The sequence below is a fragment of the Pteropus medius genome, unplaced genomic scaffold (genome assembly GCF_902729225.1).
Source record: "Pteropus medius unplaced genomic scaffold, Ma_sr-lr_union100, whole genome shotgun sequence".
Classification (NCBI taxonomy): domain Eukaryota; kingdom Metazoa; phylum Chordata; class Mammalia; order Chiroptera; family Pteropodidae; genus Pteropus; species Pteropus medius.
In genome coordinates, this window is record NW_024346667.1 from 354,218 (window position 1) to 377,004 (window position 22,787).

The 22,787-nt window shown below is 49.2% G+C and overlaps 1 long non-coding RNA gene and 1 pseudogene across 1 annotated transcript in view; both read right to left on the reverse strand.

Annotated features, from left to right (window-relative positions):
• The window catches only part of LOC120613212 (uncharacterized), a 406,248-nt gene that overhangs the window by 204,165 nt on the left and 179,296 nt on the right, over window positions 1-22,787 (reverse strand). The window lies entirely within an intron of this gene.
• Window positions 4,706-4,824, reverse strand: LOC120613607 (uncharacterized; annotated as a pseudogene).

Genomic DNA, 22,787 nt, shown 5'->3' on the forward strand with positions numbered 1-22,787 from the left:
AATTTCAATTATTTAACTCCTGTCAGTATTTATGCCCATTCAGCTTATTTTGAGATCATATTAATAAAATATTAAATGTTTAATGACTATACTGAGGGAGAAAAGTATGATATGCAAATCAAATAGAGCATGACGTATGGATATGCCATAAAATAATTTAGCCAACTACATACATCAGCCACAAAATGTTTCTTTTAATGAAATAGCAATGGCTCCAGGTGTCCAATTAGATGGTTAGCATGTTGAAACTACAACCATCCATTATGCTTAGCTTTGGATAACCTGTAACCTGAACCCTGACTCTTGTTCTGTGTAGTTGGAAGACTTTATATGGTACTGGGCCAAAAAGCGGGAAATCAGAGGGACACTGGGATCAATTAACTCGGAGAAATGGTGCTGAGGGTAGCTGATAATAGTATATAACTTTATGGAAAGGTCAAATACAGAAAGCTGCCCATCAATTTTCTCCTTGCTCTACTAAAGAAAGAATAACTGCAAATAGAAATAACTGCAAAAGAATAGCTGAACGGTCTGAGAATATAACTTAGGATTGTATTCTTCTGCAAATAACAGAAAACTCTGCTACAGTAACTTACACAGAACGAGGTCTCCATATTTAGAGTCGGGGCTGATAAAGTGGCTCAATGATGTCATCAGGGACGAAACTCATCCATCTTTCCATTCTAACATCCTAGCATGTGGGTCTTTGTGCTCATGTTTGTTGCCTCATGGTTGCAAGATAGCTACTGTACCTCCAGACATCACAACCAGTTCCACACGAGAAGAAAAGAATGAGTAAAGGAAGAAAGAAATGAGAATCTTTCCCTGAAATCTCTAACAGTTTTCTGTTTATATCTCATTAGTCGAAACCATGCCAGTAGGTACCCTTTGATGTGAAGTAATCTAGGAAGGAGAATTAAAAAAAAAATCGAGGTTCTCAAGGAAGAAGGGTAGAATGGATATTGGGTGGGCAACTAGCACTTGGTGTTACAGATATATTCTCGGAGGTTTGCAAGTTCTCGATAAAAACTTTTAAATTTTATTTTTTTGTTTTTATTTGATTGTAACTTATTAATATAATTTAAATATTGAGCTAGATGGCCATCTTACAGTTATTAGAGAGCCAGAAATGCTTTGTCATTTCATTGTCCATGTGCAAATCTATACGTATTTCTGATGGAACTGATGCCAAACACCATTACTTTAACTGTGAAAAAATAGGAGGCGGGCAATGCATAAATGATGTTTGGACAACGTAAAGATCACATGACATCATGGCATGCTGGACTGTGAGGAAAAGTAGATAAAATAGCCTGCATCATCGTTAGACAAGATTTTGCCTCTGGACGATCTCTTGAAAATGTACCCTTCCAGACAATGACAAAGAGGGATTTGGAACAGTTTCTTTCTTGCTTCCAGCGCTTGGAATCTAGGTAATCGGAAGAGCCATGCATTGAGAGTATCACCAGCCTTCTAATTTCGGCATTTCGTTAACAAATGTGGGTGTTACTGTTCCAAAAACAGAAAGATCCAGAAGCTTTAAAAAAGAAAGAAACTGGGTGTATGCACATTATTGTGTCTAGCAAAAACTCATTTCTTCTGTAGCTTTTTAATATCGTTCCTTGGTCGCTCTTCAGAAAAAAAAAAATCAGTCACTGGAACTGTATATTGATCATAGTTTAAAAGAAAAGTCCATTTTAAAATCACTTAGGAACTGGCTGAGAAATTTGATGAGCTTCCATCTTGCTGTCCAAGAAGTATGGCATCGTGTTGCTCCTGAGTTCTTGCTGAATTTCATAGCATCTTTCTTTCCGTTCCACGGTAAATAGAACTGGTACAAGCGTCAGTGACAAGCATTTTATCGCTATGACCAAGGTAGCTCGTAGAATTGATCTAACCCTGTCCATTTGCCTGGATTACCAAACAATCATATAACAATGGACAGTGATGGAGAATCCAAAAGTACAAAGCATTAGTGGCTCCAATTTTAAAAAGCTAGGAGCAGAAGGCTTCCTTTTATTCCCTCTCTTTGGAGAAAGCCTTTCTTTGAAAGTTCTACAGCCACCGGAGCAGTTTCAGTGGTTTTGAACACTCTGCTCTTCTATTTAAAGCCCCTAAAAATGCCATTATATGAAGAACTAGCCACCAGCAGCGGGAACATGACAAGTACCAGGCTTCAAAATGAACTTGAAATGGCAGATTTTCCCATCTAAGGGTCATCTATTTAATGAGCCCCAACCCATGTTCAAAATCCCCCCAAGCCCATCAGACTTTTCTTTCTATTTGAGTTATATCTTAATCCTTTCCTTAAATGAATGTCCATGGGTTGTGCCCTGCCTCGCTCTTCACCGGTGTGCAGCCTGCGCCTTGCCGGCTACCTCCTCACCCTCCTCACCCCACCTGCCATTTTTCTGCCATGAAAGGAAACTGCCCAAAGCCCTTTAGAAGCTCTGAACACTCAGCCTTCATTAAAATTTCATATGAATAGTATGAGTGAAAGATGTTAACCAACACAGTTAATTCCTGGTAGAGCGGAGCTTCTAGCTGGGAGTTTTCATTCTTCTGGGGTCCCAGAATATACCAGAAGATCCCATTTACAACTGTGAGCAGCTCTTTTTAAAATCCTGTTTCCTTTATTCCCTTTAATTTCTTGGCTTTTTATGCCAAAACTGGCCTAAATCCTCTCTCTCTTCCTCACCCTCAATTTCCTAACCCAAGCTCTTCCACAGACGACACACACTGGTTTATTTTATCTCCTTCTGCTCTCTTCCCTTTTCCTTCCTATGGGACCTGTCTGAGCCCTCTCCATGCAAATCCTCCATCTGAGAATCTTCTACCACCTTGCCCAGATGACTAACTCAACCTCTGTCATGGAAGGCAGGGTGTGGGTCATACCACACAGGTTTCTCCAAAGTTCACCTTGAGGATCCTGGAGGGAGGAGGGGCATGTACCTGGAACCTTCGTTACGTCTTTGTTCATACATAGCTTCATGACACCACCTGGCCTTCAGCTGACGCTAACACACCTTTCCCACATGAAGGCTACCTGTCTGCTTTACTCACCAGTCAGCATAATTAAAGTCGTAACACTTATTGGCAATGTGGTCGTCAACACCATCAGGCTCTGAGAGAGCAGGACTTGGTACCAAGCTCGACATTCAGAACACGGCCTGATTCTTTCTTCGTTATTATCTAAGTAAAAATTCAAGATTTAAAAAATTTTGTGGATCCACACTTCACAACCCCCCAAGATTGTGGGACCAGTTTGAGAAACTGTGGGTTAGATGGTCTCCACTGCCTTTGTCGGCTCAGACGTTCTGTGCCTCCGAGTGAACGGATGGAAATCAACCCAAAAAGATGCTTCGATAGCTGAATGCCGCCACTGGCATTCTTAAAACTCAAATCACTTCTTTCTTCATGGGCTCTGAGATTGAACCAGAGATTAAATGGCTTTCTCAGCAGGAATGACAGGAGTACATCTCACAACTGACACTAAGTAAGCCTTGGGCAGTCTCACGATGACGTTTTCTAAGGCAGCGAGAGAGAGGGACATGGTGTTTATAGGACTTCATTCACAGGGGTTGTGGTAGTGGCCAGCCAGGCAGGCGTCTCTGCAGAATTCACTGCGGGCGTCGGCGGAGACCCACCGTCTACGCACAGAACCCACGTCCGGCTGCCCGTGTGGATAGCTCCCATCCCACCTGTCCCGGAGCCTGAAAGTCACTTCTAATAATTTGATTATTCCATGTCCAATCCTCGCTTGTGAGCAAACACTCTGGGGAGGAGTGGCACTTTCACAAAATTTGAGCGGTTTCCTATCATCAAGCCCTTGTTCGCGCTGCGTGGCTTCTCCGCGTCTCCCTAAAAAATGCACGTCTCCCCTCCCCACTTAGCATGCCGTCCGGGGCCCTACGCAACGGCCCACCTCCTTCTGGACGCTTGTCCACTGCGGCTTAGACGGAGCGTCCCTCTTTGCTTCCGCCTTACACTTTTAATCCTATCTTGCTTGTAATTGTTAAAATTTTTTCTCTCTCCAGATACATCCCAACTATGTTCTATAAGATCTTTGAACTCAGAACCGTAATCATTATTTTGACTTATTTTTTATTTTATTTTTGGCGTGGCTTAGAGCTAAGAGTTAATCACAACGATGGTTGACACGAGGTCAGAAGAGAGAAGAAAAAGCATGGAATCCAGGAGACAACTGTTTTGGTGAGGGAGCAAAGGGGAGGACAGGGTCGGGTAGTCCTGATGGCACGCTACCCGGGACGGGGCGGGGACCGTGTAGGAGCCATCGGGGGCCCTCCTCACCCTCCTGCTCACAGTTCCTCTAGGCTTCCGTTTCCTGCTTCACTGCAAGTTTTGGCTGAGGAAAAACCTAGGAGAATGCCAAGGCTGACCCGGCATGACAGCAGGTTTAACTCCTCACATGTGGACAGGGGTGTGTGTGTGTGTGTGTGTGTGTGTGTGTGTGTGTGTGTGTGTGTGTGTCCCGGCTCAGTTGAGATTTGTTATCGAGAACTACACAGGAACATGTGTCTACTACCCCACTGCTTGCCTCACCTTCGAAGCAGATGAGCCATTTCTCTGGAAGGCTACAAAGCCACTTTTGTTTTTTCTTAGGCAAGGCAACCCTTGGTTGACCTCGCAGATTGCAAAGACCTTGTCAGTTTACAATCTCTTATTTTTTTTTATATATATTTTACACCTACAGCACCTGGTCCTCCTAGGTGGTCTCTCATCCAAGTGCTAACCAGGCCCCACCCTGCTTAGCTTCCAAAATCAGACGGGATCGGGCTTGCTCAGGGTAGCGTGGCCGCAGACAACGAAGCCACTTTTGTAGAGAACATAACACTAGCTTGGCGATGACAGAGCTGCACAGACCTCTCTCCTCTGCTCACAAAACACCCAGGAACACAAAGTCCGGTACATTCGGACAAGGTCCAAGTCCTTCCTCCATCCAGAAAGTCTCCCAGTTTGTCCTGTATTGTGAAGGGTCAGGGAAACTTTCTATATTAATTATGCATGAGGAATCCTGGGGAGGGATTGAGGGATTGAGCCAACAGTCACACACACACACACCCACACACCACGCCCGCACACACGCACGCACACAGGCACACTGTTCCCTGACTCTTCCTCTCTCCAGAGCAGTGACCCTGGGCGAGACACTTAAGACTGTCCCCGATTTCAGCACAGCCACACACAGCAGGGAATGTGAATAAGGGAAGAGGAAGATCAAAGAGCACAAGCTGAAGCCAGGGAAAGAGGCAGAGAAAAATGGAGAAGGGGATGAAAGAGAGAGGAGGGCCGGGGAGAGCGAGAGAGAGGAGAAGCAGGAGGGAGACAGGCGGGGGCAGAAAGAGACAGACAGGGCGGTAATGAGGTGGTTCGTCCCCCGTTTCATTTCCTCTCCTTGATATTTACACGTTGTCCAACGGAGCTGGCAGCCTCCCTGACTGCGTGGGTGGGATGGCGCTGGGGGGTGAGCCTGGATCTGGGGGTTCCAGTCCTTGCTGGGTCCTGTGCAGCCGTCTCTGAAGTCCAGACACTTGAAAGTATCCACTCCAGTCAGCTCAGCTATTTCAACTAAATCCATTTCCATCAAATTATCACTTCTAGCACTGATAGAAAAATTAATGATTTCTTGAAGGGACTATTGTATTTAAATATTTCAAGCCTGTTGGTGTGATGTGTGTCAGCAAGAGAGAAACATATTGACTTGGAGCTGCAGCTAATGCTGGCTTTTATAAATATCCTGTCAGATAAATAATGGCTCTCGATGGATCCAATATGACGTACAGTTCTAAAGCAAGTGAGGTTTTGCCAAGAGGCTCAAAGGGAACTGCCATCACAACATCATGGGCTGAGTAATGGGATTTTCGTTTATCTTTCCTACCAGAGAAAGGAGCAGTGGAGAGGTTCTTGGCTCGGCAGACGCCAAGGAGAAGGTAGATTGATTCATCAGATTTCACAAAAGGTGCAAACCTCGGCGGCCTCTGCCTGAGCATCTCTGGAACACCACTTATGTTGGAGCGAGTCCATTTGACAAAGGAGCAGGCGAGTCGGGGCACTTGAGGGTGACTCCTGCAGGAGAGGTAGAAGCCCCTCTCGGCTAGGAGCTGTGGGCCAGGCAGGAAAAGCCTGGGTCTGGGCGGCCGTGATCGGCATTGAACACTGCAGTGGCCGGGGCAGTGGACACAGTTAATTGTCTACTCTATGTCTCATGATCCCTCCCCGTCCCCGCTCCTGTTAGTTACCCTTCTGGCCATTTCACTGCACGTCAGAGAACAAATCCTGCTATAGACTCAACTGCGTCCCCCCACAATTCATATGTTGAAACCTCATCTCCAAGGTGATCGTATTAGGAGGCAGGGCCTTTGGGAAGTGATTAGGTCATGAGGGTAGAGACCTCTGATAAAGGGGATCAGCACCACTATAACAGAGACTCCAGGGGGCTCCCTCGCACCCTCCACCACTTACACACAGAGAGAGGAAGGCTGTGAACCAGGAAGGAGGCCCTCGTCAAACACCAAATCTGCTGACACCTTGACCTTAAAGTTCCCGGCCTCCAGAACAGTGAGACATAAGCGGATGTCGTTAAGGAGCCACCCAGTCCACGGTGTTCCGTTCCAGCAGCCTGAGCCAACAAAGACAACCTCGTCAGGAGACTCGAGCAATGTCGTCTTGCTTCCTGTGAAGAGTCCCCACAAACGCCAGGCGAGGGCTGGGTGGGCGGAGGGATTACAGCTACTGGTCGGAGGAGACCGTGTGAGTGTCTGTGGACCTCGATCACTCACAGACGGCGGAGGACTGACCCCGTTACACCCGCATCTTCCAGAGACATTTGAAGATGAGAAGTTCAGCTTCAAAATCTTAAACAACGCCATTCGAAGCGAAACGGCCACTTAGCCTGACTTTTCTGACCTGTCTGGGTTTTCACGTTGCCTTCTACTTAACACAATTGAGAATCTCTGTTTTCTGACAGCTACATAGAGTCAAAAGATTAATTAAAATGTGGAGCAGAGAATGCCCTACCATATTTCACATGAGGACATGCAAATCAACAGTAATTCAAAAGACCTCAAGTTAACAGAAATCATTTTGTTAATAAGTTCAATACCACACAACTTCAAAAATAAAACTCTAACTTGCCAGTGCGCTACCACTGGATGGAATTTTCTCATACAAATTAGATGCCCCACGTTCCTGCAAAGCATCTGTCCAGGCTCTTAGCGGGGATGCGGGGGGACTAACCCTGCACATATTTTCTGGGTGCATATTTGGTTGAACCAAGAAAAACGCTTCTGCAGAATCATGACCTTGAGTTTGTAGAACCACTGTGGCATCATCGTGTGTCTATTTATATTCATGACGCCTCCTGCCAGTGGGCTCTTGGCAGACAGAGGTGCGGCCTTCACACAGCCAGCAAAGACACAGAGCCTCGCTCTGCCTCTAGACCAGGCACCTGGGGAGAGGGTTCCTCCAGCAGGTATGAGATGCCACGATGCCACGTAAGCCCCCGGGGCCCCGCCCCAGGAAGTGCTGAAAGCCTTCAGATGAGAGATGAGGGACAGTGCCACTCGCCTGGGGGTTTCGTGTTTGTAAAGGAAATGGCCTTAATGACAACAAACCAAATGGCCCCGTGCCTCCCAGGCACTCGGCTCCTCCGACACATGTTTTAAAGTAAAATAAAAGAGAGAGAAAGAAAAATAAAAACATGAAACTGGTTTATAGTTTTAGGGCCTCTACTCACCTGTCTGAACTGAGCTCAGTTGGCCTGAAGGCTAGAAATTGCCTCTAAACCTTTTGTTAGTCACCTCTCCGGGCCTCAGCCTCGGTAACCACCAACCGTCCCATCATGCAGACGGCAGCAATGTCCTTGCACAGCCTCTCCTGGCTCAGCAACCCATTCTCCTGCGTAAACTAGGACGGCCGCCTGCACTGTCCCCCTGGGGACCTCCGAAAGCTGCTGCGGCATCGTGCAAATGAGTGGTGTTTCCCATCCTTTTGTCCACTGGGACTCATGGCCTTCCAAAGTTAAAACCTCTCGCCTCCGTGTCCGACTGCCATTCCCTCCTGGGTGCTTGGGGTTCTGCTGCGGTCCACAACCACTCGCCCCTTCCCCTGTAGTCTCTGACCTGGGTGCATTTCTAAATCAAGACACAGCTGCTGGAACGTTACGCCGCGGGACGAGGGAGGGGAAAAGCGTTTCCTCCAGGAGTTCTGGAAGGATTTGGTGCGAGCGAAGGCAGTGCCGCTCACTCACTCGTCCAGCAGCCGTCTGCAGAGTGGGCGCCCTGAGTCTGGTTCCGCGGTGGGCAACACAGGCGAGGACCCCGCTCTCGTGCAACTTATATCCTCGTTTGAAGGGAGAATGGGAGACAAATAGAAAGTAGAAAAGGAAATAAAAATAAAGCGGATGACTATACATCGTGAAGGCCCATTTAACGCAGAGGTCGGGCACAAACCCCAAACAGGTCACGACTCTGCTGAGTCCCCAACGGCAACACATGCACAATCAGTTCCCTGGCCACGCGGCGCTGACTCTTCCACGCCTTAGAGCATTTTATCTTTTCCTTCGAAATGTCTGCAGGCCTCGCTATCGCCCACAAACAGTCTAACTCCGACCCGCTTATTTCTCTTTGATGCTCAGATTTCCTATATTCTTTATTGCCATCCCTCTGGTTACGGTCTTACCTTCCAACTTGAAATAATCGCCGACATCCTCTTCTACCCCCAGCCCCTAACCCGTAAGGGACCCCAGCTGTCTTGACCTCCGATTTGAAATACCCTTCCCGTGCCATCCCCATCACATTTTATATCTGCTGCTTTGTTCTTCTCAAAGACCCTGGTGTCCCCGGGGCAGCAGCCAGGTCCACGCACTCCCTTGTCCACGTCTGGCTGGCGTTTTTCTGCATCCCGCCCGGCACGAGCCACAGCTGTTCAGGCCTTGGAGACCAAAAGGGAAGCTGGAGAAAAGGCAGTGTCCCCCAATCAGAGTTTCAGCAGGAAAGGAGACGTGTCTGGCCACCGCGCCCTGGACGAAGGCCGCAGGGGGACCTCCTCGTGTCTCCCGCCACCTCTGCTGTGAGGCCGCACCTCCTGTCACAGCAGCCATGGGTGACATTTGGGAAATACACATCTTTGTAAGCTTGGAACAAATTTTTATCTCAAATAAGACATGACAAATTTTAAGTGTTCCAAACCGGGGCTTTGAAAATACAATTCTGGCACCTTCCTAATGACCCCGTTTCCAACATTATCTTCCTTAGCTCCCGTCCAGGCGCATCGAGCTCTCATCCTCCAAACCAACTACGCGCTTTCCGGCCTCCGGGCACCTGCTCACCAGACTCCTCACTCTAGGACCGTGTCCGAGGGGCCTTCAGACACGGCCCCACAAACCCCTCCCCTGCCCCCCCCCCAAATATCCCTCTCCTCCCCCAACATTTCTCCCCACCACACTCCCTCTCTTCTCTGTCCCCCACACACCGCTTATAGATCTACATTCTGCCTTGTATGACAGCCGTTGACTGCAAACTCCCCGAAGGTAAGTCCTGGGCCCAAATGACCCTGGTTTTCCCGCCGGCATCCCGCACGTGCGCTAGGCGACATTTCGGTATCGTTAAATGTTAAGTGATCGTACATAGCGACGCTTTCGCTTCCGCGGCAGAGCATAGAGGACATGGGACTCCTCGTGGACAGACGTGATGGTCCCTTGTCCTTCGCGTGTTGCTGAAACACTGAGCAGAGTGTCTGGACCAGACACATAATTCCGTACATTCTTGTCACTGCTGAGAAGGAGGGAGAGGATGGCGATGTGGGGAAGAGAAAGGGGAACAGGGGAAGCGACCGCTGCGGTGGTTTAAAGACACCGCTCCCCGAACTGTTCCGCACTCCTCCCGTGAAGAGGCGGGGTCTGGGTCCCCTCCCCTTGAGGGTAGGTGGTCCCCGTAAGTGCTTTGACCGATGAAATAAACTGGAAGTGACACTGTGCCAGTTTCCAAGCCAAGTTCTTAGGCGGCGAGCAGCTCCCCCTGCCTGTCTTGGGATACTCTCCTGGGACCCTGTTGCCACACTGTGTGCGGCCCCGTGACAGACACATGTTAAAATGAATCCACGCTCCAATCCCAGAGTCCCAACTGCGCGCCCCAAGCTGACAGCACCCCCACCTTCCCCACCAACCTGCCAATCTTATGATGAAACCTCCTTGGAGGTGAAGGTCCTTGTTAAGCCCCGCCCACCGGGAGGCCACTGCAGCAGAGCTGTCCCCAGCAAACCCCACCCAAACTGCAATCACATGAGTGCTATTTCAAGCCATTAAGTATTGGGGTGGCTGGTTAAAGAACAGTCAAGAATTGGGACACTGACTTAGCTAACTGTGGGACCCAGATGTGGCTGGTCCCCGGTCTGGCTGGGATCCAGGCTTGCGGTAGGAATAGGACCCGGATGTGGCTGTTCCATTAGTGTAGACGGGCGCCTGTGCCTGAAGCATGCAAACATACTTCAGCTTACTGCATCACGCACGTGTGGCTGAAGGCCGCTGTGGCACTCGGCTGCGTGTGGAGCCATGCGGTCCCCTGGGGAGCAGAAGGGGAGCACAGAGGGGGCGCGGGAGAAGTGCGGGCAATCCTGAGCTCCCCACAATAAACAGCTTCCTGTTTCATTCTCATGTTCCTCCAAACGGGCGTCTCACCATCGAAACCTTCCCTTCTCGATCAGCGTGGCGCCGACGCTAACTTTCCTTTTGTCTTTTAAGATTTTAAGTCTATTTTTTTAAATTCCCTAGATTTTTCAATAATCATAACACATCGGCTTGGCCAATTAATGAATGGGCCACTCTTTTTTGAGTGGATTACAAGCTCCGTGTGGGGTTCAAACTCTGCATCGCCGGAAACTCTCTCCCCGGGCTGGGGGTCAGAGTGAGCGGGACGTGGGCCTCACGCCCTTGTTTCACGCCCCTCTTCCTGCGGTTGTCACGTCATGAGTCCCCCCTAAGAATCCAACCGAACAAAGGATTCTACGGCTGCAAAATGTTTGGAAAATGCTGTTCTGGAGTATTAGGCCCAGCAAATCTGAGGCCGTGTTCTCTGCTAGTAGCTCAGCTCACTTTCACGAGCCAGTAGAGCGGCCGCCTAAATTGTTTTCCATTTATAGGCAAAACTAAACTGAAACTCGAGCTGCATTTTCTACCATCTCCCGGGCACTGGGCATTCTTGCTTCTGCCTGGGATACCTGGTACATGAAAGGCAACTCCTGTTGCTTTCAGAAATTCCCTCCATAAGCAGCAAAGCAGTGACACCTGCTTGGAAAAATTCCTCCCAGGAGTCATGGATGACATTTCTGGGAAAGATCCCAGAATGGCAAGTTGGAAATTAATAAGCGTACCAAGCAAACGGCTCCCGTGGAAGATGTACCCTCTTGTTCATTCAGCAGAATTGCATTGTCGGTGTAATGACCTCGCTGCCTCGCTGGGCCGCCGTGGAAGTCATTCGACATCACTTCTCATAGGTTCGGGCTCACTTTATACACTAGGACCCCACGCATCCCCGAGGCAGGGTGATTTAGAGAAATGTAAGTGTTTGGGGTGGAAACTGACCTTGGGAGTCCCAGGCTGACGTCACGCTCCGATCTTAGTAACGGGCCGTGACGCTCCTCCCACAGCCAGGTGTCCGCATTCCAGGCGCGGAGTCCCAGCCTCGCTCCCTGCCTCGTCCTCAGCCTCCTCCAAGCCAGGGCCCTGCCCTCTTTCCTTCACGCAGTGGGGGCTCCGACAGACTCCCTGACAACCACGCACGCCCTCCTGCGTCTGAGCTCCTCACCCCCGGGCTCCGCCTCCCTACGAGGACGCCACCTGCCCTCCCTGGCAGGCCAGCCTTGGTGCCGCCACCACACTTTTCAGAGACCACACGTAACATGCAGGGCGGGCTGCTCCTGCCCCCCGCAGGCAGAGTCGGCCTCTGGGGGCCTACCCGGCACAAGGCGCGGATCACTCCTGGGATGCTGAGCCAGGGCTACCCCTACGAGGCACCACAGACCGAGCGGCTTAAACCACAGACACTTACTGTCTCCCAGCTCTGGAGGCTGGAAGCGCAAGATCAAGGTTCCGGCAGCGCTGGCTCCTTCTGAGGGCGGTGAGGGAGGAGGCCGTGTTCCAGGCCTCTCCCCTTAGTGGACAGAGGGCTGTCTTCTCCCTGTGTATTCATGTCACCTGCCCTCTGTGTGCGTCTCCTGTGCCCACATTTCCTCCTTTTATAAGGACACCAGTCATTCGATTAGGGCCCACGTGAACGCCCTCATTTTAACTTAATCACCTCGGTAAAGACCCTCTCTCTATATGTGGTCACATTCTGAGGTACCGGGGGTTAGGACCTCAACATATGAAGGACATAGGGGGGCACAATGCAGCCGTGACAGATGCCACCCCTCCGGTTTGCTTCGCCCCACTGTCTACTTAGGTCTGAGCTTAAGAGTCTAAAAGCAGCAATTTTCAACCCAACCTCACCCCTCTATTGAGGAGATCCCAGCTGACATCTACGTGGTGTCCACTGCTAGGCCTCAGATCTGAATGTCTTGTAGCCTGGTGAGGCCAGATTGTCAAGAGCCTATTTTTACCTGCAAGAGTGCATAACCTCCTGGAGCAAAATGACCTCAAAAAGGAGCCGCAGACAAGTGGCCGGTGGGCAGGAGCGCGGTGTCTGTCATATGGATAATTCTTCCAACCCTTAAGAATTCATATTCTTTGGGAGGAAAGAAAACAGACTTCAAATGAAAACGGAAGAAGCTATTTTTAGTTTTTAAATGTTTTCAGTTTTCGGAGCATAAGCAATGCTGCCCTGCTACCTGGTGAATGGAGAATAACGTTATCCTTATTTCTCTGCCTAAAAAGAGCCTAGCTGGGCACACGCGCGGCTCAGAGAACACGAAAAAGCTTTGAGGACTAAGCGCTCTGGTGCATCAGCTAGGCGAGCTATGAGCAGCAACCCCAGGCGGGTACAGGAGCAGGTACTGTGCAGGCAGGTGCCCGGTCGATGCTGAGTGGTGGGCCAGTGCCCGCCTCATAAGGCACATTGTGGAAACCTTCAGAAGTTATTGGGAGAGGTGGGGGTGATTTTGCAAGGAGCTAGAGTCCATATCACAGCAAGTAAGAGCAAGAGTTAACAAAATGCAAACTGCCTGAAAAAAAACGGTGATGTTTTTATGTCTGACTGAATACCTAGAGCTAAAGTCACAGGAAAACTGAGATTTTTGAAAAGAGGAGCTCCTGATTGATTGCCATGCAATTTCAATTTGGCTTCGGCTAAATGAGAAAGGTAATAATTTAATGTCGGCATCTGGTACATTTCTCCCACCACAGCTTGTTAAAGAGATGCCTCCTCCTGTCTCTTTGAATACTCGGGGGCGATCGTCTTCATCTGGGCAGTGGAATTGGGAGTTAGGAGAGTCTAGCAAAGACATGCATTATTTCATCCACTTCCATTATTGTGACTTCATTGAAGAAGGATCAAAGTTAGCACCTCGTTGGTTGGCTTCATCTGGAAAAACAAAATTCTCAGAAGAGGGGGCGGGCACATGAGCATCGTCGAGATGCTTCCAACGAACCAATGGCCGCCAAGGTCAGCTGCGTGACATCCTATTGGATCACCGATCCCTGTTGTCTCCTAATTGTGGTTTGTAGTAAAAGCCTGTGCTGCTTGCGATGACTCTACCATCCAAGGTGGAGGGATTATGATCACCTTCTTTTCCTTGTCAGAAAGTACAGGAGAAAACCAAGTAGAGAAGAGCAGCAAAGGGCAGAAATCCTGAGGCTAAATTACAGGTTTTCATACCCGTGAAATACTATTAGCCTAGTCAAATTCCGGCTGCGCTTCTGCAGCCCGTCTCCTTGATTTCTCGGCGGCTTCCGTGGGACACCACACGCCACGCGTGGCCGCCTCGCCGAGTGTTGTTATTTAATAGTTGATGCCTTCTGCCCAGCCGTGGCAACGATTCCCCACAGAGGTTCTGCATTGTTTAATTTTTCAAAACTTTGCACAATTCTTCAGTATAACAGAAGTAATGCATAGAGGCGGAAAGTTTTATCAAGGCTGTTTTTAACATATCTGTAACTGATGTGGACCGTCCCCCCAAGTTCGATTACCTGAGAGCTTCACTCTTATACAACACCTGACCTAGAACCTGAACATAGCAGCATCCAACAAATACCACTTCCTTTCCTGTTCAAGGAGACCACAGTGTGGGCTTCTGTTCAGTCATGGCACGAATTTTTAAATATAGCCCTTAATCTTGTCGGAGACTTTTTGTTTTCTGACCAAATTTCAAATCGATAAGGAGATCCTTCTGCTTTGCTACTGTCTGAATAAAGCGCCCAACAGAATTCACTCTCTCTTGGCTCCTTCGCTGGGCTTGTCAGTCAGGTGGTTGCAGGTCAGTTACGTAGGGGTCGGAAAGCCAGCGGTACTTCATGGAGAGAAGGGACACGTCATCACCCCAGGTCTGAAGCCTGAGTAGCTTTGAGGCAGCAGCTGAAGCAGAGGATTAGGGCAGACTACAGTTATGGGAGGAAGACGCCTGTTTGCCTCCTCGTGCATTCTGACCCTGAGTATACACGGTGGGGGCACTCCGTCCTCTACCTGGTGGGGCCACAGACCCCCTGTCCCTCAGCTTGTGCTGGAATTCAGCCAGTAGGGAGGCCTGCTAGAAGACTGAGGGGGAGAGGAGAATAATGAAAAGGTATTCATTCCCTCAGCCATTCCGGCTGGCTGCAGACCTCCAGTGTAGGCCGCAGCTTCTGTCGAGGCAGCCCGCCCTACAGAACTCTCTCTGGGCGCCAGGAGCAGCACCTTCCCTGGTCTCTTGGGGCTTAGGGATGGTCACTGTCATCTGGCACTGCACTATCGATTTAAGTTTCCCTACACCCTGCCCACATCTTTGTAATGTGCCTCTTTATTAAATCATCTCAAATCATCCTTTTAAAATAACGGAAAAGAGATGCCACATTGATTCGAAATCTCGCATCGTGAGTGTCGTTACAATAAAAACTCCTTAACCACATTTATCGTATGAAGTGATGGTCACCACAGACTTCTTAGGACACCAGAGTCCGAGTCCACCATTCTCTCCTTCAACCAGCATTTCCCGGTGGGCTTCGATGTGCGGGCTGCAGAATGCTCTAGGCTCACAGGAGAGGGCAGCGAGTCGGCAGGCAGCCCCAGCTCTCCCCATCGAAGATGAAGTCCTTGGCTTGCCCATCATCCGACCTCCGTGCCACGCTGGAGTTCAGGCCTTCATCACTGGAGCCGACCACGTGGCCACCACCCCATTTGTGCCCGTACCATGGCAGTCTTTAAAGCACAGGTGTGATTGTGGCACGGCCGATACGAGGCTCCTCATCAACTCCTAAGCCTGCCATGTGGCCCTTGCCTGACCTTTCTATCCTGTGCACCCATTGTCCCCGCGTGCATTGTGCCTCCAACCTGCCAGGCATCCGCATGCCTCCGCGATCTTCACATACTGTCCTAGCCACTTAGAATACTGTCTCCCGTGATTTTCCTGGAAAATTCCTGACTCGAGTCAGTCTACAAAGCCTTCCGGGGACCAGCAGGCAGAACTGAATTCTCCCTCCTGTGTGGTCCTATCGCAGTCCACGCACACCTTGGTCGTGTCACCTGCAGCAAAGCTGGCTCGCTCACTGTCTCCCCTACCAGGCTCAGGTTGCAGGCAGGGGCCCTGTAGTCTTAATCATGAAGCAAAATGCAACTCTGCATTCTAGGTGATGCAACAGATGACTCTTTGGGGGGAAAAAAATTTTTTTTTTAATTGAAGAAAACACTATGGTGTGCTTTTTCATTTGAAAAGAAAATGCCCAAAGCCTATTATGAAAAGAGAGACTGAGACAATGAGAAACCAGTGTTAAAAATCAAGCGCTTGGGGGCCTGGGGCGCCCCTGAGGAGATGTTATCTGTCTGCTAAGAAAGTCTTCCCTGCTCCTCTCTAGTGAAGATGCCTGAGGAGAAGGGGAGGCCCACGGATGGTGGGAGTGGACCTACCAGCAAGAGAGCTGCTGGCTCGGGGCTGCAGGAGACGCTTTTGCAGCAGTGGGAGCCAACATCTCACTGCTGGTTTCCTTTTCTGCTCTCATGGTGACTTCTACAGCATCACTGGGATCTGTTCACCTCTATCCCCAGGAGCAGCCTTGGGCAGTGAAGGGAGGAGATGTGTCTACAATTGGACGCAAACCAGAGCACAGACAGCCGGAGCAGCAGGAGTAGGTGGGGAAGGGAAGAGGCGATGATGGGAAGCCCACGCCATCACGGAGCCCAGAGAAAGAGGTGACACTAGTGGGTGTAGACGCCCCCTCACACAGTCCTTAGAAAGGGTGACAGGATTTCCTGCAGGTCACAGAATAGAGACATGGGCTAACAAAATAAAGCGTTATCCTGGAAGGCTGAACACTTTTTATATATTTGGGTTACATTTATCATTAGAGAAATTAACATGGTTCTAGGCGCACCGAACATGCTCAGAAAATATCTGGTAAAGTGAATGGATGAGTGAACGAATGAACGAACGAATGAATGACAGATAAAGGAATGGAAGTTTGGCTTCGACGCGATCTCAAGGATTTGCTCTTCCTGACAGCCCTATCGCGTTTCTCTTGCCTCTAGTTACTTTGTCCTTATAAGGCCTAAGGGAGCTGGAGAAGAGGCCAAAAGCAAAGAGAACAGGACCCGGGAGAGGTGAGTCCGGGGTTAAAGAGTGTGGGCAGCGACTGGCGCCCAGCGCTTGTCTGGGTGCGACGCGCCCGCGCTCCACTCCGGCCCGAGACCCAGCCATCCTCGTTTCTGAGGCTGCAGCAGATGGAGGGGGCTATGATTTCATAAGGGCAGCAACCAGTTTGCTCCAGTTTTTCACTTTTCTAGACTGCTAGCATGATGCTGAGAGGCCAAAGGTCTAACTTCTTCAAGCCAGGGGACGAGGAAACACAAAGCCATCCCGAGACCCCGCGGACTCACACGAAGAGACCCGGGCAACGTCTGCGTTCCCGACCTTGACCTCCACGTCGTCCCCCTCCTCCACGCCGCACTTCTTTTCTTGGGAAGTCATTGGGTTTTGGACACGAAGCACAAAAGTTTTGCCCTCTCCAAAGTGGCTGAGAAGGTCGCCGCACACGCAGGAAGCCAGGTGCTCTGCGTGCTCAGAAGGAAGGGCCGCCGACCTGGCCGCAGTGTCCTGGGTGGGGGTGCCGGCCAGGGGCCTGCGTCGCCAGGGGACAGGTCTTCTGGCACGTGAAGGGATGCCGGCCGCCGCCCTGCTATCAGTGGGCATGCTCGCCCCAGCCGTTCGCTACGTTAAGTGCTTCTGCCAAAGAATGTGAGGAGCGGGAAAGGTCAGATTGTGAGCTGTCTGTTACTTACTGCTCACGGCTCAAAGCCTTGAAAAGAAATAGGAAAATGACAGAATTAATCATGAAACAGGAGACGGAGCAAAGGCGAAATGACAAACGGGCCAGGTCTGACAGTCTGTTTTGATACACAGCTCATTGCTCTCAGGACCCGGGGTGCCGAGAGTTGGGAGGGTATTGGCTCACAGCAAAGGCGCTCGGGTGAACGCATCCAAACATTTTAACCTCTTGGGACAATAACATTAAAACGCAGGTGAGTGGTATCAGCAAAGAGCTGGCTGTTGGTTAAGAATCCATACCTGGAATTTATTTCTATTGTTCATAAAAGCACTCTCTTTTCTAGAAACACAAAGCGAAGAATATTACTTTCTAATATATTTACACTGTTTATTAGTAGATTTCTAAGATATAAACCCCAAAATATAGCTCTCGTGTTTGGATTTTCCTAGCTATGAATAAAAGAAAATTCAAAGACAAGAGATTGGCACTTATTTGAGAATCTAAATGAAATCTTGAATAGAAAATAAAGCTCACCCATCGAGAGCAAATGTAAATTCATCTAAAAATCCAAAGTGCTTAATAAGTAATGAAGTATTGTAGAGAGAGGAAGGATGGAAGAAACGGAGGGAGGGAAGGAGGAAGAGAAAGGAAGAAGGGATCGATTCCTGGACCTCCACCTACGTTGTAGCAAGCACCTGCCTGCGGCGTCCCCTCTCTGAGTCCCAAATTCCTCTCTGTAGTGATGGAGATCGCACTATCTCAGAGGGGTGAAGGTTTAAACCCAGCGTGTAGCAGGCCCTCAGGAAGTACAGCTTTCCTCCTTTCTTCCCTCAGAATGGCTCTGGGTAATCAACACTGAATTCTTTTCATAAGGTCCTGAACTGCGCTTTATGGAGGCAGAGCAGTCATAAGCCAGAAACCAGAAGTGAACTAATGAGGAAAAACGAGGCTGCGAGAAAGCAAGCCCAGGAAATGGAAAACTGTTCTCGGTCACTACAAAAATGCAATAAATATTTACTTCGGCTCGCTCACAGCGGGCAGAGCAAAGGCCCGAAAAAAGCACGGAGGGCGTCCTAAGGAGGCCCTGGCAATGCCGCTGCCGGGCCGAGCTGTGTGGCGGGCGGCATTGCTGCCACCTCTGCTCGGGAGCAGCTGATCCGTCAGCTGTCGCCTTTTCAGTGCAGAAACTGGAGTGGAGACAGTCACAACACTCGTGGCATGCGAGCGCCCCTCGCTCACCCGACTTCGGTTCTGGGAAGGCGTTCCCAGGACTTAACGATGGGAGATCAGTCTCTTCTGCAGTGTCAAGGATGCCACGGAACTCCCCGCATGACATGAGCTGCCCCTTATCAGTTAAGAAAATCTATAATCTCAAAAAAGCTACTCTAGACTTGCATGATAGTTACCCTCATGGCGTCTACACATATTGAAAAAGAATCGTGACATTTGTGTGTAAAAATAATATTTATCCACCAACGGAGGACACTTTGTGCAAACACGGCTTCCTGGATGCATTTCGACGGTGTTACAGACAAGCTCTCTCCTCCTAGAAGTGCAAAGCCCACAGATGGAAAACTGTGGGGCTGGGCCACGGAGCCTCTCACTTCTCCTATGTGAATCTCCATCAAAAGCTACAGGTGAATAATGATTTCATCCATTTTTAAGCAAAGGTTTAAAGATAGAAAAATGGAGAGAACATTCAAATGCTGAGAGTAAATTGTTACTTACTAATATTATTAATGAACCAAAGATTTTTTTGCAAGACTCGTGTTTAGGATTGTTCTCTGCTTTTTGCTTTTGTATTTTGGCCTATCAACAACAGACATTTATTTCTTACAGTTCTGGAGCCTGAGAGGCCCAAGATCAGGCACCAGCGCGGTCACGGCCTGGTTCCCATCTGGCACCATCGATGTATCCTCATGTGGGGGAAAGGAAGCGGTCTCTATCAGGCCTCCTTTTTTATTTATTCTTTTCCTCTGTCTTTTAAAAATAAAACATTCCATTATCTCCACTCTGAAGCAGTAAAAGAAAACAACAATAAAGAAAAAAAAAATACCATTTTTATAAGGAATTGTTGGTACAATGACATAGCTGTGTCTCAGAGTCTTTCAAGAAATAATGCTGACGAACTCTTATTATTAATTATATCTGTTAAAAATGGAGCTCCGTATTGTTGGATGAGATTTAAATTTGCCATAACAGGCAACAACTCATAAACTAGCCCAGTGACAAGTCTTTAAAATCCACCTGCTAAAGCAGAAGAAGATTCGTACAATTTTTTGGCATAATATCCTCTAAGAGTCTCAGGGAAAAACCAAAGCAGCTGACTAATGAGTCCTTTTTACCACCTGAATTTCTTGAAAAAGACAAAAAGTAACCCCCAACAAAATCTTCCTCCTATCATCAAAGGGTCCCTCCTCCCGTAAAAATAAGACAAAAAGGCCGTTTTCATGACACCATCCCCAACGACCAGGTCCGGGGTTTCAGTGCGAATGGTGTGCCCCAGGTAAAGTAGAAGACATGCATCACCCCCGCCATGTCGGAACAGACTCAAGCATCTGTCTTCCACTTTTGGTTATGGGCTATATCACCAACGACGGCCGCGGAGAAGGCCCAGCCAAATTATTCATCGGGGACCTGTTTACATTTGTACTGTCAGTTTTAATAGGTTTCTTATTAAATTAAATTCTTCCGCCCTCATTAGGATCATGATTGCCTGTCAGTGACTATGACATGTTTGAATTCCCACAGGGGCGTTAGACTCCATCTTGTATATTGCCCAGGAGGGATCGAAGGACAAGGCACAGTTGAAAATTTTGCATGTCAATCCTTGAAATTACAGTATAAATACCTCTTAGCAAATGAGTAATTACGCTTCACAACAAGGCAACCCAGAGAACTCTTAGGGGTCTTCCGCCTGGAAGGCACATACAGCTAGTCAGGTCCTGACATGACCAGGCTGACCTGACGCCTGCCCCACCCCCCAACCTCAGCTCGTAGACGTGGCACCTGCTGTCTCGCAGCCATTCTTAGAAAACATCATGACAAGAGTAACAACCAACTAGAGGATCTGAAGGATCCCAGGGATTATGAAGGTGGATGGCCACTTGGTTTGAGGTAAGGCTTACCTCTAAGAACACAGTAGACGATATAGCAAAACCTTGGACACTGTGGAGGGCAGATGACTCTGCCCTCCAAGCGGTGGCTTCATTTATTGAATGCTTATTCTGCAGAGCGCTTTTTATACCTTATCTCTCGTAAGAATTACACATCAGTGAGGGATGACAATTACACGCATCCCATCAGTGGAGGGGACCGAAGCTCAGAGAGCCATTTCCCCACAGTCACAGAGTAAGTACAGGCTGAGCGGGGCTGAGACTATGTCAGTCCGACTCTAGAATGACGGTTCCCGATCCTACAGTGGCTCCGGGCAGAGGCAGCCCTCTAAAGATGGGGAATGGGACAGAAGCTGGCAAAGGGGTCTTGGGGACTCAGAAAGGGCCCTGCCAAAGAGGATAGAAGGAACCACAGCCGGATTCCAAAGAGATCTAGGAGCACAACCACACGACCATCTGGACCATCCCTAACACGTGTTCAGAGTTGGGAGTTTGGTCTTTCTTCAGTAATTGAGAAGAAAAAGAGGACTTGACTAGCCAAGAACCACGGTGGGAGATAAATAAGCCATCCTCCATTTCATTTAGCCTTAATTTCCCATCAAATATACAGAAGACGTGAGACTTTTTCAGGAGTTTTTACCTAGCATCAAATTAGGTTGCTCCATCCTCTATGCCCTGAAACGTTCACGTTGTCCAGCTCCGCCCCATTTCCCAGTGTCCCCCTCTTAGAGGGGCTGCCTCCCCGCAAGAATCGGGAATCTCTGGGGCTCGGATCCAGGCAACTGCGCTGTTACTGAGCTTCCCTGGGAGGTGTCTAGAGACTGTCCCAGTGAGAGTCCCCGAGGTGGAAAGCAGCTTCACACTTCGCAGTCAGTCACGGTGTCCCCTCGGTGGAGAAAGCGGGAGGGGCCGCATTTGGACAGCGGTGGGCTGGTCTACGGACACCCACCTTCTCGTCCCTGCTCAAACTCTTCTCCAAGAGATTTGACATCAACTGCATTGGAATAACTGAGAAAACCCCTCCTCCACTTAAAAAAAGGCAAATGGAACCCAGAAAGAGCCAGTGGAAGGCCGGGCTTTGTCTGACGGATTGATCGATTGATCGATTGCCTGCGTGTTTATTTGCACTCATGAAATCAGCGCTTGACACTCACATAGGGAAGTAATTTTGCATGGTGACTCGCTACTCCCTGGTTGTCTGCTAAAACGACTTCATTTCCGGTCATGTCCCTTCTCAACTGATATAAAGCAGGAGCAGGGCATCGATCATTTCTCTTTCCCGTCCTCTACCTCCTTCTCTCGGCCTATCGAGCTCCTCTTCTTTTTCTCTTTCTCATTCTTCATTCTCTACATCCCAACTTTCCTGGACTCCCCGTCTGCACTTGGCCTCTAGACATTTCCTTCTGTTTTGATTTTTTACTTCCTGTCAGACTTCAGGATGCCTTCTGTTCAAAACCTCTCCTTTCCCTGCCACTGACAGGCTCACGGTTTGGTACCCAAGCTGTTTTCCGTTCGCTGGCAGCTAGCCCCGAATTCCATTCTGCCACAGGATTTAGCTCTAAGTCAGGCAGTAAATGGGCTCTTTACAAATCTAGCTTAATTTAAAGAACTCTCTCTCTCTGTGAGCTGCATTTCTGGGGACATTTTTCAAGGGTGTTAGCAACGAGGCTATATGCACTTGCTCGTACAACAGCAGATTGGCTGCTGTTTCTGTCGCTCTGAGAGACCAACATCAAGGCTCAAATTAACTAGCAAGCGCAAACCGTAGGAACCAAGAGAATGATTTCACAGACTCGTTTTTTTTTTCCTTCTCTGCATAGAATTTTAGCCCTAGGAGTGCTGGTGGCGGCAGGGAAGATGACAGACCAGGGCGGGCGGGTGTTGGGGTGCGGGGCAGATCAGAAGTCGTTGGCTCCGACCCCGTCACGCCCCCTAGTGGCCGGGAGAAGAGCTCGGCCGACGTCTTCGTCTTACACGCCGCGGTGTTGCGTGGCCTGCTCCTTTCTTGCTGTGTCTGGCTGGAAGCAAAGGCATTTGGTCCCTAAGGCCGTTTTTTTCGCGGGCTCGTTTTGATAGACGGACGGTCGACTGGTATCTGAACAAGTCTGAAAATCTGCGCGAAACAGAGCATTTGACGGCCCCGTCTGTGTGACGTTATGGAGGTGGCGCCACAGGGACAGGAGGAGTCCATGGAGATAGGGTGTTCAAGCGTCCCGAGGGGACGTGTCCACCTGACTCTTTTGTTTTGAGAGAATGAAAGTTTTCAT